Genomic DNA, 14,622 nt, shown 5'->3' on the forward strand with positions numbered 1-14,622 from the left:
GCGGGGGCTGGGGGCTGTTGTTGGTGTGTTTGCTGTTCTGAGAGAGGTAACTGTTCCCTGCTGTGTGCTTATGCTGAGGGTTGCGGACAGGCACACCTAGGTAAGGATTTAGTGACTACTTACACAGGGAGCTTCAGGCCGCTGAGCAAGGAGTGCCCTGGGCCCTTCTTTCAGGACGTGAGATAGTCAGGGCAGCAAAGCTCAGGGGATCAGGGAAGAAAAGACGTCCGGGAGGCACTGTGGTGAGAGATGTGTCCTTACCTGTGTTCCTCACAGCAGGTGGGTGGCCCACCTCACTGAGAGCCTTAGACATCACCCTCAGTTTTGTCCATTGTCTTTGTTTTTATAATTCGCTTATAGCTTTAAAAATATGATTAGTGCTGCCCTTTGCGATTTATTCCACGTGGCGGTGAGGATATGCTTTCAATTTATTCTTTGCTTCTAATCGTGGTGTCTGAATGTCAGGGTTCACTGGCTGGAGAGAACGAGCCTTGCTTTTGGGGAGCAGTTAATTGAACCTGGTAACGATTACTGTCAGAAGCGCCCCGGGCTGTGCTGCTCCCTGAGCGTCCCCCTCATGGGGTTTCCAGCATCCAGTGTGTCGGGACACTGGAGCTTTTCCAAAAGTAAGGAGTGCATTGGGGGGGGTGGTGCGGGGTGTACCACAGATCCCAGCTGCAGGCACGTTAGTAGCTTTTCCTGGGTTTGTACCATTTCCAGGGCTGGAGACTTCAGAAAGCAGTGTCTCTCGTTTTGAAATGTTTAAGAAAATGTTTGCAATAAAGGCAGCAGACGAAGGGCCAGTATCTAGGACAGCGACAGGACTCCTCCACATCAGTCACAAAAAATCACAATAAAGACTCCTCCCTATCGATCTCCCGCAAAGCAGCAGAGTGGGCAAAAGAGATGAGCAGTCCACTGATAGCAGTGGAGTTACAAAGAATAGACGCTCAGTGTTACTGGTAATCACCGTACAGTAAATTGAAGCAGCAGAATACTATTTTTATCAATCAGTTGGCAAAATAATTATGATGGATGATGACGATGATAGTATCCCGTGTGGGTAAGGCCTGGGGAAAGGAGACTGGTGGTGCAGCCACATGTAGGAGCTTGTAACACTGAAGAGCACAGACCCCACCAACTGTCCGCTCCATGTTTTGCCTCGGCTTACAGGACCACTAGCTCGCCTGTCCCATAAGGCAGCATTGCTTGATTTAGCAAAACTCCACAAGCTGCCTGAAGGTCTACCTGTCCGGGAAAGGCTAGTGAGACTGTGGCAGATCCATGGGTTGGGACTCCAGGTCGTAGCGATAGGAATGGAGCAGACCTACAGGTAACAGCAAGGACAACGCCCAGAACATGGACTGTTAACTTTACAAATCCAAGGCAGGGCTTAGAATTATTTGTACAGTGTGACATAATTGAGCTTAAACAGGAAAATGATCATCTGTATATTGAGTATATACTCAATATCTCTGCTATTACGGAGGAGAAGTTCTGTTCGTGGCACCAGTAGAGGGGCCTGGGATTAGCAGTGCGGTCTAAGGGAGTCTTATTTGGGATGCTTATTAGATTTTTACAAGGGAAATTTTTGGGATAATCAAAATTGAATTTTTAAAAGGTTTTTAAAAGAGAAAATGAAGAATTAATTAGTGAGTTAATGTTCATTAGTGTTTTCTACTTGCCTTACAGTAGCCACAGAGGGAAGCCAGAGGTCAGAGCCACCAACCTGGAATGCTTGCACAACCCCTGCCCCCTCACTTTTCATTCCCCTCTTAGGCTGCAGGCTCCCACCTCTCTGAGGGGTTCTGGTGAAGACCAAGTGAGACTGTGTGTGTCCTGTTCCTCTGCCTCCTCAGCCCCAGCACAGTGCCTGCCATGGAGCTGGTACTGAATAGATATGCGTTGAATTGGTATTGAACTTGGAGATCTTGTGTGTGGAGTGTTTTCCTGTAACTGGTGATAGGTTATTGTTATCTGCCTTGTAGTCAGAGGTGCCCTCAGCTTCAGGTCTGAAGGACCCTGTGTACAGGCCCTAGGTTTACATAAGGCTCTGCCTGGCCATCCTGAGCAGCAGGTCCCTTTGCCTCTGTTAGAGAGGGTGCCCAGCATGCCCAGCCTGAGCATTGCTCTGATCTGCCTGGAGCACTGGAGCCCAGGCCAGCTCCATGGTCTGCAACTTGTGTGGGCGCAGAAGGGGCCCATGCGTGGTTTCAGGCTCTGCTATTGCCGTCTTGAAATTATTAATACTTCTTGAGCAAGGGCCCTGCATTTTCCCTTTGCACCGGGCCCTACAAATTATGTATCCATCATGGTTAGAACGACTTGTGGGGCCCACCCTTGGCCAGGTGGTGAGGAGAGCTAATGAGAACCTTTGCCCCTGGCTGGAGGAGAAGCTTCTGGCTTGTGTGGATCCATGAAAATCAGACAGATTTTTCTGACTTCTAGATCCATGTTTCTTCATTAGCTCAGGCTAATGAAGCAACAAAAGCAGCTCTTGACCTTGTGGACTTTCCTGTCTTTCATGGGAGGCCAGGAATGGGTGTTTTGCCCTGAGGGCAACACTATTTCCTCCCTTGTGCCTGAATGCAGATTAGAGACCACAGCACCCATGGGCCCCACTTCTCTGAAGGAAGGCTTTGCTGCATGACTGTGTAGCACTCCAGTCAGATCCTGAGCTGCACATGGAGCCAGGACCTCTGGCGGGCTCTGCACTCGGGGGATGGAGCAAGTAGCCAAGAGGCAGCCTCTGCCACATCCCCAGCAGCTTCTGGGCTGCCATGGTCCAGAGCAGCTGGATTTCTCCACACTGCCTCTGCTTACCATTTTCATACTCTCCCCGCACCCCTGCCTCCTCCTCACACATCCCCACACCCCTGCCTCCTCCTCACACATCCCTGCATCTCTGGCCCTGGCTATTCCTTCCCCTCCTTGAAGCAGCCTGAGCTAATGAAGAAACATGGATTTAGATGTGAGAAAGATCTAAATTCAAAGCTCAGTGTGGCCATTTAATAGGTGGGCAAGCTCTTAGGTAAGTTACTTATCTCTTCTGAGCCACGAGCTAAGGATTCTAGGAAAAAGGGATCTAAGGCATCAGGCTCAGAGTTGTTTTAGCACCTTCTCACTCTGCTGCTCTTCTCTTCTGGAATTTTCCACTAGTATCCCTGTCATCTCCTCTCCCACCCCCAGCTCTGCCCTATTGGGGCAGCTCTTGTGGTTTCCGTGAACAAGCATGGAGATGTGAGCAACTTGGAGGCCTCAGGTCCCCGGTCAGGCACTGAGGATGCGGGAGGGGCCAGCCCCAGCCCTAACACAGCTCTGCCTGTTAACCAGCATCGAGCAGAGCCTTCAGAAGAGCTGGTTCAATGAGTGATCTCGCTGACCTTCCCTGGCCCTAAATTGGAGATTGTCACATGGGCTCATTGGTATGCAGGTTTCGTCAGAGCAGTTTGTGTCAGCGTATCCCCCACCCCAGGGTGTGTGGGAGGTTGGCTGGTTTACATGAGAGCTGAGTTGTCCCTCCTGGTTAGATGGTTCAGTTGAAGACTACAACCCAGGTGTGTATCCCGGATGACTTTTTGCACAGATGTCTACCTCTGGTTTAGAGTGGGCAGGAGAAGAGGCCAGGGGCATGTCTGGCTCTCAGACCTGCTCGTTGGTAGACACATTTTTATTTGTATTCTAAAGATATAGGATGTTTGCAAAGTTAACTTCGGGCACCAAACTCTTATTGAAAACATACGTATTTTTCAAAAATGTCATAAGATAGCAGTGGTTTTTAGCTCTCCAAACTATTTTGATTTTTTTCAGCTTTCCATCTTTGCTATGAACTGCGCTTTCCATGTCTGTCATAATATTTGCCTTCCCACTCCTTCTAGGGGTCCAGATATTTTGGAATCAGTTACTCAGTGCTTTTGTGTTTCACATTCAGTGTACCACCAGTTCTTCCCTTAAATATTTTGAATATTGAAAATAATTTCTAAGGTGACGCTAATGATGATGCACGTCCCGCCGAGCTGTTGCTCCCTACCTGTGTTGATGATAGTGTTTCGGCTCTCTGACGGCTCTGTCACTAACCCATCAGAGGCACCAGCCCCGATCAGTGCCCAGACGTGACATCAGTCGAGGAGGGACGTGTGTGTGCCGCAAATAGCGGGTAGATGCTGGGTCTTTCCCTGAGGAGCAACCGAATTTGTCAGCTGTCACATCTGAATGCCGGATAGCTCTGTTTGTGTAAAAATGCATTCTTTGATATTTTTTCCATTTTACAAAATGATTTGTAAGTAGAGTTGGCGGTGATGTCTGTTTGTAAAATCTTATCCTTTGAGTTCTTTCCATTCTGTTAAATCATAAAAGCCTTTCTTGCTTCAAGGATATTATGCCTTGTAGCTCCTGTTAATGTGTCTGATTGTACTGTCTCTTCTTCTGTGTCTTCTTTACTCTTGATTTTTTTTTTCCCTTGCCTTTTCTCTCTCTTCCGCCTTCGTTCTAAGTTTCCCCCTCTCCCTCCCTCCTTCCTTCCCTCTTTCCCTTCCTTTCTTTATGTCCTTCTGTCCCCTTTCTCTGCTTTGGGATGTGGTACCAGAAGTCAGAGCTGGGACTGTTGACTCGCATGCATGGGGCGCTCAGCCCTTCCCGGCTGTTGTCTGGCCGTGTAGAGTGCCAGGAAGTCCAGCACTTGTGGGTTATCAATACACATTGTTGACTAATAAAATTGTCTATAAAACAGATTTTTCAAAGAGAACGGTTTTTATATCACCAAACGTCTGGGACACATGTGCTTCCCTTGGGTCACCCATCCAGAAAGTGGCCCTTCATTTGGCTGGTAAAGATGCGCGTTAAGATCCTCTTACATGCCTGGATTGTGCTTGGCGTGGGCTTAGAATTAGCGATCCCAAAGTATTTGTCCATATATATTTAATCCTCGCTGCAGGATATGTTTCTTTATTGATTTTTTTTTTTAGAGAGAGGAAGGGGGCAGAGAGAGAGAGAAACATCGATGTGAGAGAGAAACACCGACCGGTTGCCTCCTGTGCGAACCTTGACTGGGGATCGAGGAACCTGCAACCTGGGTGTATGTGCCCTGACTGGGAACCGAACCCGCGACCTTTCAGTGTATGGGATGATGCTCCAACCAACTGAGCCACACCCACACTGTCCAGGGCCCAGAGTAGTTCTATTTAAATTGAGATACTTTTGAGATACTTGTAAAAGTGAAAGGGGAACTATGGATCATCACTCTCGGACAACCGCTGTAAAGCAGGACTACCCCAGGCCAGTGGTGAGATTGGCAGGTAAAATATAGGACACCCAGTTAAGTTTGAAATTTAAATTTAGCTGGTAGTCCCGTGTGTTTTTATTTGTTGTCCTGGCAACCCTATCTGTAGTCACAAACACATGAGACGTGTTGGTGTCAGCACGGAGCCCGTCGTTAGTAATCATAACTGCAGGCTGTTGACCTCAGGCATTGCACTGATTACTCGACAGGTCCCAACAACCCTGGGAGGTGGGTGGTGCTCCCCCACTTCACAGGGCAGGATCAACAGGGTAGTACTACCCCCCAGGTCGGACAGCTGGGGCCTGGAGAGTGGGGCAGGGCATGGGGAGTCGGGCCCGGGCCCTCAGCTCCGACCCTGCTACCTGTGGAGGTGTTCCCTTGCCCGCTCTACCCTCCTGCCTCCCGACCTGCATGTGCCAGCAATGAGCTCCTTCTGCGGGGTTTTAAAGAGACCCTGCAGCAACGTGAAGTCTTCAGCATTACTTCTCCACGGCTGGATTTTCCAGGCAGCAGGAGGCAACCAGCTGTTTCCACTGTATCAAACCCAAAACATGTCACGCAGAAAAAATGTCAAGTCATTTTGAAAAATGTCTGAAGCGTAATGTGCTTGACAGGGGTGAAATAGCATTGGCCATAGTCACGTAATTACTACCTCAGTGTTTGTTTACTGTACAGCCCTTTTTTCTTCATTCGAATGAAATCAATCTGAGCAACAACGCAGCTTTATAAAACCCAGGTCTCAGCGCGCACGACTGTTAGATTTTCTCAGGTTCTTCATACGCATGATCCTTGCCAGGTTGACTAAGCAACTTAACAGTTTCTCCCATGTTCTTATCTTCAGACTAAACTCAGACAGACTTATTGAATTAAAGTAAATGAAGGTCACCTCTTTTCTTTTTTTCTCCTGCGAACAGAAAAATGTTAAGATAGGGTGAGGCGCTGAGGTCGGAGATCTGATTTGAATTTAAGCTGCAGCCAGACAGCATCTCGTTGCCGTCCACTAGATGTCGCTGGTGACTCACACCAGTGCCGCTGCGAGCCCGCTGAAGTCCTTAACAAAGTCGGCCCAGAGTTAAAAATCTGGAACTTCCAAGGATTTCTTTTTGCTACCTTTTACTTTTTAACATCTTCTTTGTGTCCATCCAAATGCGCCCTCTTTCACCCTTGGACGATCTCTTTCTACCTTTCTAAATTTAGCAAAAAAGAAGTCGGGGGGCGGGGGTGGTAAGAAAGGCTGACGTATTTAAACCCTCTCACTCTTTGTGCATGTTGCTTTTTTTGAATTTTCGTGAAACTCATCAGACTTCATTTCCTTGATGAATTTGGTTAGTGTGTATTAGCGTGTATTAACGTAACTTATCTAGTTACTGTAAATTTCCTACATCCAGTGAAGTTGGTTTTTCCGTTACAGATCTATGCTTGATTTACTTTGAGAAGGAGGAACATCTTTCGCACTGAGGTTTTGCCCCTGACAGTAGGGGCGATCAGATGCCTGTTGTGGTCCCAGGAGAGTGAATCTTTGATCAGCCGTTCTGGTTTAGAAACGAACATTGGAGGGATGCTCCTGAAGTAAGGTGTGGGGGGGTGTTGGACGTGGAGGTTATAAGGCACAGAGTAAATTCGAGGCTGGGCAGCAGTTTCAAAAGCAGGAAGACTGGCAGCTGCTATAGATTTCCACTCCTAATGAGCTACATTTTTTCCTCCAGAGCATGGCTAATATGGGATGGGATCCTCAAATTTTAAAAAAGGAATGTTTAAAGGGAGTAAGGTTAGCTTTAATCAACCAAAAAAAAAATCATAAAACTAATTTTTAGAAAAGCTTGAGACCCATGGAAAGTTCTCTTGTAAGTATTATAATATGGCAAGCAGTTTTTTCTATTTTTTAAGAGGAGGGAAGTCTCCTACTTTTTAAACAGCAAACCACCCGGGTGGAGGGGAGTGTTAGGGCCCTGCGTCAGATTGGGAACTGGGTCTAGATCCTGTCTTCACAGGAGAGCCCTGGTGCTGTCGGGCCTTCTGTAAGAGTGGCCTCGGCGCTTCTCAGCTGTAACTGAGATTTCAGTAACAGTGGGGTGGGACTAAAAGGTTTCTGGAGGTGAAACCACGGTGGACAACCGCATCGTCAACGGCACCTTGCCAAACTCTGCTGCTCAGCTCCCCTGCATACCTTGGTATCCAGCAACATGAAGCCCCTAAAATGTAAAGTAGTTTTTTGTTTGTTTTTTTGCCAGGGACTTCTCTTGGGTGGGGGAACGAAGCATTTGCTTGAATTCATCTTTAAATCGTCTTCTACGGATTTCATCATATTGCAGAAAATTTAACATCCATGAAATGAGAATAATCATAAGAGGGTTAGATTTCCCAGTCATTGGAAGAAAAAGGCCCAAGTTCCCTGATTAAAATCGGACATTCTGTTTAGAATTTCAGGGAATGAATATCCTAAAAATGTCTCCTTGACTGCGCTGCGGATGGAGATGGGGAGAAAGAAGCCACAACGCAGTATCAAAACACAGAACACTTCCTGAGTTTCCCCACAGTATGAATTAATCACATTGGATACTAATTATGTCCTTGCTATACAACAACTTCCTGTGTAAACTGTGGGAAAATGCGAGAACTTTTCCAAGCCCCACGCCAGTTTTACACTGAGCGCGTATATGGGAATTTGTTATTTGCTAGGCGTCTCTTTCAATACAAATTACTCTCTGCAGATTTACCAAGGTGCAGTGTAGCTAATTTTTCACTTTCAGGAAAATTCCTGTTCTTTCCCCCTCCTTCTTTAATCAAAGAGTTTAAAGTATTGGGGCTGGGTCAATAATCTAGCTTTGGCAGAGTTGTTGGGCTCGTTCAGAATTATTTGTGCATAATGTTATTAGGAACCCCAGTGAATTGTTTGACTTCCGTAACTTATAACTCTCTGTTCCCAGAGCCAACATTTGGAATTCACACCACTCAGTTACCAATTTTTTTATATCTTTGGTTAAAGCTCCTCTTCCAAGTCAACATACTCAGAAGTCGGCCTAATCCTGGGCCTGGTTTGGTTTCTTGATGTGCCTGGGTCCCTCAGTCATATCCAGGGTCTAACCAGTAAATTCTGAAACTGGCTGGACCCTTGAGTTTCCTCCAGACCTGTAATGACTTCAGCAAGGCCAACACTTTCGGACTAGGGTGAATGCTTTAAATCTGTGAAGACACCATCAGTAGAGGGTTTCTCTACATTTATTTGATTACTGTGGAAATTTGCTTGGGAAAGAATTCTTTTATGAAATAACATATACATATATTTAAAATAAACCTAACCTTGTAGTTTATCAAAATAAGTACTTATAAAATGTATTGAAAAAGTTGGTTGTTCAAAGCTAATGTCCTTCTGTAGGGGACTCCTTAGATCAATTATAGCGTAAAAACCATGAGGAGGGTCTATGTTAACTAATATCGAAGATGGCCATGCTGTGTTTTCAGGCAAAACATAATAAAATAGAAACTGCAAAATGCTCTTTACTGCTGTGGTCCCATTTTTATAAATGTGTGTGTTCATAGATATACATCTAAAAACGATATGTCACCAGAATAGTAGAATTACAGCTATTTAAAATGTTTTGATCCTTCTGTGCCTTCTTATTTTTATGATGAAGTTACATTTTATTATCGGAAAATAAATAAGGAAGCTCTTGTTGGGGATAAATGAAGATCGTATTTGTTTTAAATCTCTCAATTCGCTTGGCGTTTCCAGATGCTGCTATCAAAACATAACTGGAGCAAAAAATGCAGATGCATTTCTGTTACCAAGTGAATTCTAGAATATAACATTCTCCAAAATATTGTAATTCATTTTAAAGAAGGAAGAAGTAAAACATGCTCTTTCCTAACCATCTGTGAGTCTCCCCCTGAAAACAAAGGCTTTGGAATCACTTTCTCAAAGCGTTCAGTGCCAGTAGACCCATTCATGTGTTTCTTTCCATTGGGCCTGGTTACGAACGACTGTTAAGGTTTTATCAGAGCATTACAAATATATTAGGAATGTGAGGCTTTCAGCATACACATATTGCTGCTGCTGTTTATTATAGTTTTTTTTCCTAAATTACCTCAGGCATTAATTTTAAGAAAGCCTTCCTGGATTCAATTTATTTTAATTAAAATATAAAATGAGAATGGAGTAAAGGTTGACATTTTGGGAACCATGTTGTCTGCATTGTATCTTCTGATTTCCAATTGCGGATATAGACTAAGGATTACTGGGTTTTGCTTGATGTCACCACGCCTTTTGCTTGGGCCAAAAGAATTAAGTGGTGGAATTAAAAAAAACAAAAAAAACAAACAAATGGTTTTAATTTGGGTAGGCTAACACATTTTTTTAATGTATTTTTTAAAATTTATCTTTATTGTTGAAAGTATTGCAGATGTACCACCTTTTCCCCCATTGATCACCTCCACCCTGCATCAGGCTCACACATTTTAATCAGAATATTATGAGCTAATGTTCTGCTGCAGAGCAAAAACTGAACACAAATCCACTTGTGAAATGGATGGTAAAATGATCCTGTGTTGAGCTTAATTTGACATTAAAGGTTGGGAAGAAAAGGAGCAAATATAGCTCATGGGACAATGACTGTTGCTTATCGAAGTTGTGAGTAGCTGGGTATTTATGTACGTGTTCCATGGCCGTCTCCTTCTAATTGTGAGCTCAGTGAGAACAGAGACAGCGTCTGGTATCTTCTTTGTTGTAACGCCAGGTACTAGCCAGTGCCTGCAGCTTGGTAGATGCTCAATAAATAAATATCAACTGAATGAATATATCCTGTAAATGGTAAGCTTGTCGCCTTCTCATATGTCTGCCAGGAGTTATTTTTCCTTTGACCAGCTCTTCTTAAGCTTTCATAGAATTAAAATTTGAACTCTAAAAAGTAATGTTGGAATCCATTCTCCTTAAGAAACATTAGAACAGAACTGTTACATCCAGTTACAGCAAAGATGGAATAGCCTCATTATACCCAGGTCCTCCCTCTTGCAACTAAAAAGGTATAGACGTCCCATAAGGAATGAGCATAGGAAGACCTTGAGAGGCAGAAGGAAGAAGATGGACTGCCTAAGGGCCTGCAGACATGAGGAACCACAGGGCTGTGGGTCCCCTGGGTTTTCTTATTGCTTCTCATACATCATGAGCAGAACACTCCAGAAGCCTTCCACCTGGACAGCTAACAAGCACAGACTGCAAGAAAAGCCTGTTCTCTCTAGACAGAGGACTGGGGAAAGGATGGCCTCGCGGCAGAAACCTTTTTGGCAATATTCACTTTACACCAGCCAAATACCAATGGAAAAAACCATCCCCCACTCACTATGTTTTTAACAGGACCAAGCAGAATGCTGATCTCCCACCCCAAGCTCCCAACCAGCAGAATCAAGCAGCAGTGCTCCAGTTTCCCACCTGGTGGTGTCGGCAGAACTGAGCAAGGAACTGATCTCCTACCCATGCCTGGCTGAAGCAAGTGGAGAGTGTCAGCATCTTCTACTGGGTGGCATTCGTGTGGCTGAGTAGGAATCTGCAGTTCCATCCCCTGCTTGGTGGACACAGCAGTGTCCCTATTCCCCTGCCTGGGCCCTGTCGGGGGGGAGGGCCCAGAGTGCCAGGCATCAGGAAGACAAATGAGGCAGATTGGAGCTCATAAGCATTCTCCTTTCTTTCATGCCAGTGGGCAGCTTAACCTCCACACTTCACAACCAAGCAGCAACAACGAGACTGAATGACATGGTGTGAGCAGAGCCAGTTGGTACTCTAGTTTTGGTCCACCCCTCTCCCCCACCAGTGCCCGTGGGGTCCCATATGGCATCAGTGAGACTGAACAAGGTGGTGTGAAGTGAGGCTCTCAGTACTGCAGTGTCCCCGGCCCCACGTGAGACCTCCACCTGGCATCAGTGAAGTGGCATGAGGTGCTGGGAAGCAGACTACACTCTGCTCCCTTTTCCCTTGGAGTTAGTAGTACCCAGTGGGGCACTGGGCTTCTGTGTCCATTTTGCAACAAAATAGTGTGTCAGCTCTTCCCTTGTCCACTCTGCCAATGGCAGTGCAGTCTAACAGAGAGTTGAGCTTACAAGTCTTCTCAGAGCCAACACGGTGATGTGAGTTGGAGCCCCCCTTTCACTGGGAAGATGTCAGCAGGGCCGAAGGGCAAGCTGAACTGCCGTCCCACCTGAACGCAGTAAGGTAATGTGACTCAGAGTACCACTTTTGTTGAGAGACTGTTGATCTGAATTTATCCAGCCTCTTGCTACAGCTCCACAGGAGGAAAGACTGTGAAATGAGACTGAATAGGACTCACAGTCCCATAATATCCAAAATGGTCAGGATACAATTGAAAACCAAGAACCAAGAAAAATCACAGCTTGAATGAGAAAAGACAGTTAACACAAATCAAGAATGAATTTGCTGTTGGAATTATCTTACAAGGATTTTAAAGAAACCACCATAAAAATACTTGAACAAGCAATTATATTGTTTTCTGAAAGGAATGAAAATAGAAAAAAAATAGAAGTTTTTTAAAAAAGAACCAAATGGAAATTGTAGAATTGAAAAATACAATCACCTGTCTCCGCTCTTCCCCACCCCAAATAAAAACGTGCTGGATGGGATCAGTAGGGGAGTGGAGGTGACGAAGTAGAGAATCAGTGAAGTTGGGGACAGATCAAAATAAATTATCCTAGAGTTTACCCGAGCTGAAAAACAGAAAAATAGATTGGGGGGAAGAAAAATAGATTGGGGGGAGGAGGGAGTCTGTGGGACAATAAAAAAATAAAAAGAAGTAATTATATCATCAGAGACTGAAAAGGAGAGGAGAAAGTGGGATTGAAAAAATATTCAAAGAAATAATGTCTGAAAGCTTCAGAAATTTGGTAAAAGATATAAACCTGCAGACCCAAGAAACTGAAGCTGAGTGAACTCCAAATAAGATAACCCAAAGAAATTCACATGAAGACACACTAGAATTAAACTTCTGAAAACTAAAGTAAAGAAAAAAAAATACACTGGTGGAGCCACAGTATCAGGTGATATGGGTGCTACTCAGTACCACCCTGGTGACAAAATCAAGTGCACAGGGGCCATCTGATTAAAAAAAGAAAGAAAAGAAAAATAACACTATTTATAGGGGAATATCTATTTGAATTACTGCAGATTTATCATCTGAAACCATGGAGGTCAGAAGAAGTGGTATATTTTTTTATTACTGAAAGAAAACTCTCAACTGCAACAAGAATATCCCTCAGGAATAAATGGAAATAAAGAACTTCTCAGATTAAAGAATACCAAAAGAATGTGTTGCTGTCCTGTCTACCTTTAAATAATAGCTAAAGGAAGCTGTGTCAACAGAAACAAACTTCAAAAAGAAAAGACGAATTTTAGGATGGGTCAAAGTAAGGGTGAATGTAATAGACTATCTTTCTTCTCATGAATTTCCTAAATCATGTTTTCTGGTTGAAACAAAAATGATAAAATCTAATGTGTTGCTTAATGTATATAGGGGACACAGTTACTACAATTATATTTAAAAGTGGGCTGGTTAAAGAGAACTCAATGCAATTAGGTTTTCTACACTTCACTAGAAACATCTCTACTAGTAGACTGTGATAGATTATGCTCCATATTGTAATATATAGAACAACCACTATTTTAAATTGGCAATTCTCCTTCCTGACACTTTTCAAAACATGGTTACACACCTGTATATGCACCTTACGGCATGTAGAGTGTTGGCTTATGAGGATTCTACATAAATGCTTCCATTTGTACATGGCATTCTGCAAGGTGCTTCTTTACCCAGTGTTTTTTTACGATTCCTCATAACTCCTGTGTTAAATATGAATGCACCAGTTTATTTTTCTGTCCCTTTACTGAGAGGTGTTTTTTCAAGAGTTTTTCCAGCTTAGCTACTACAAGCAATTCATAATGGACATGCTTGTTGGAAGCCCTTGGAGTGCGTGTGTGTGTTTGTTTTTGAATTTTATAATTGAAATAAAACCCCTTGGATGTCTTCCCCTGTACCATTTCCTTGGCTTATTCTGGCCTGTATGCTAAGTCAGTTCTCACAGATCCCATTTAGCAGGGGAAAGGTTTCCTGGAAATGCAAGCTCCGTGAGAGTTAGATGTGCTCCTATATCACGATAGGTCGTCAGCCAAGGAATTTAGACAGACAGACATTGCTGGTCACTCCTCCCTGACTACAGGGGTGTTCAAGAACCTGTGGGTGAACTTTTTTTTTTTTGGTTTAAACAAACTGATTACTTTTTCTAAAAAAAAGGCAAAAAGAAAATTTTTCATTACACCCAAAGATAAATGATTGCCCACAGTTGTGTTTCCTTGAGCATTCCTGGGGCCGCTAGAAAATGAGCTCCTTTCTTTGTTTTCCTGATTCCTCACAGCAGGGGTGGACATGAACCCTCACACCAGTTGAGATGGGTAAATGTAGTTACTCAGGAAAGCAAGGGCACGGTGTCCAGCTGCGCTCAGCAGGCGGGAGACGTCTCTGGGGCTGACAGTGCGTGCAGGTTGGTGCGTCTTCATTCGGTCAGGGTTGGACAGACAGTGTGGATGCTGGACAGCCCATTGGTGGGGTGGGGAGAGGATACATAGATACAGATGTATACAGTCTATATATTAGTTCTGTAGGGGTCATACTAAGGGAAATATTAGAGACAAATAGAATTACAGTAAATTAGTGATGACTGAATGGCTAACTAAAATTTCTCTGAGGACAAGAAAGGCTTTGTTAACTCCATGGGGAGGGTTAGAGAAAGGAGGCAGGATCACTTCTTTTATAACTATAATGCTCTTTGCATGAGGAAAATCTGTTGTTTTCTAAGTAAGTTTTTTTTTAAACTCCTTTGTAGCTTACTTCCTAAATATGATGGTAAAACATTTGGAAACTGACATGGCATGTAGAGGGTTTGGTTTCTAATTTGATATGCCTTAGGATGTGTGATTTACCTTTATCGGCCACCAAATAAGGGACATGAAGACTTTTACAAATCATTTTCAGTTCTGTAAACCTTCCTGGAAAAATGTTGCTTTGGGAAATCAGGATGATCTCCTGTTGCAGATTTCCAGAGCAACCCCTTCAGAGAAGGAAAAGCTCTTTGAGAAATAAAAGTATAATTAATACATATTTCTTTGTTTAAAGGAGAGATCGAATTGAATTTTTATTAAAAACATTTAAGGTGACCTGTGTTTTGTATCAAGGGCATTTAGATGGCTAAATTATGATAAAGGGAGTATTGTGTTTGTCAGCCATTATCATTCTAAATTTGCATAAAAGTAATCATAATAGTTAGGACATTAAATGCATTAATTACCC

General features: G+C 43.9%; 1 protein-coding gene and 1 non-coding gene across 2 annotated transcripts in view; both read left to right on the forward strand.

Moving 5' to 3' along the window:
* The window catches only part of CACNA2D3 (calcium voltage-gated channel auxiliary subunit alpha2delta 3), a 556,479-nt gene that overhangs the window by 29,611 nt on the left and 512,246 nt on the right, over positions 1-14,622 (forward strand). The gene's annotated exons all lie outside the window — the stretch shown is intronic.
* On the forward strand, positions 12,276-12,387 carry LOC148091457 (small nucleolar RNA SNORD67). Its single transcript, XR_015715749.1, has one exon. It is a non-coding gene; the product is annotated as a small nucleolar RNA SNORD67 (small nucleolar RNA).

This window comes from Miniopterus natalensis, chromosome 15 (assembly GCF_054644295.1).
Source record: "Miniopterus natalensis isolate mMinNat1 chromosome 15, mMinNat1.hap1, whole genome shotgun sequence".
NCBI classification, from domain to species: domain Eukaryota; kingdom Metazoa; phylum Chordata; class Mammalia; order Chiroptera; family Miniopteridae; genus Miniopterus; species Miniopterus natalensis.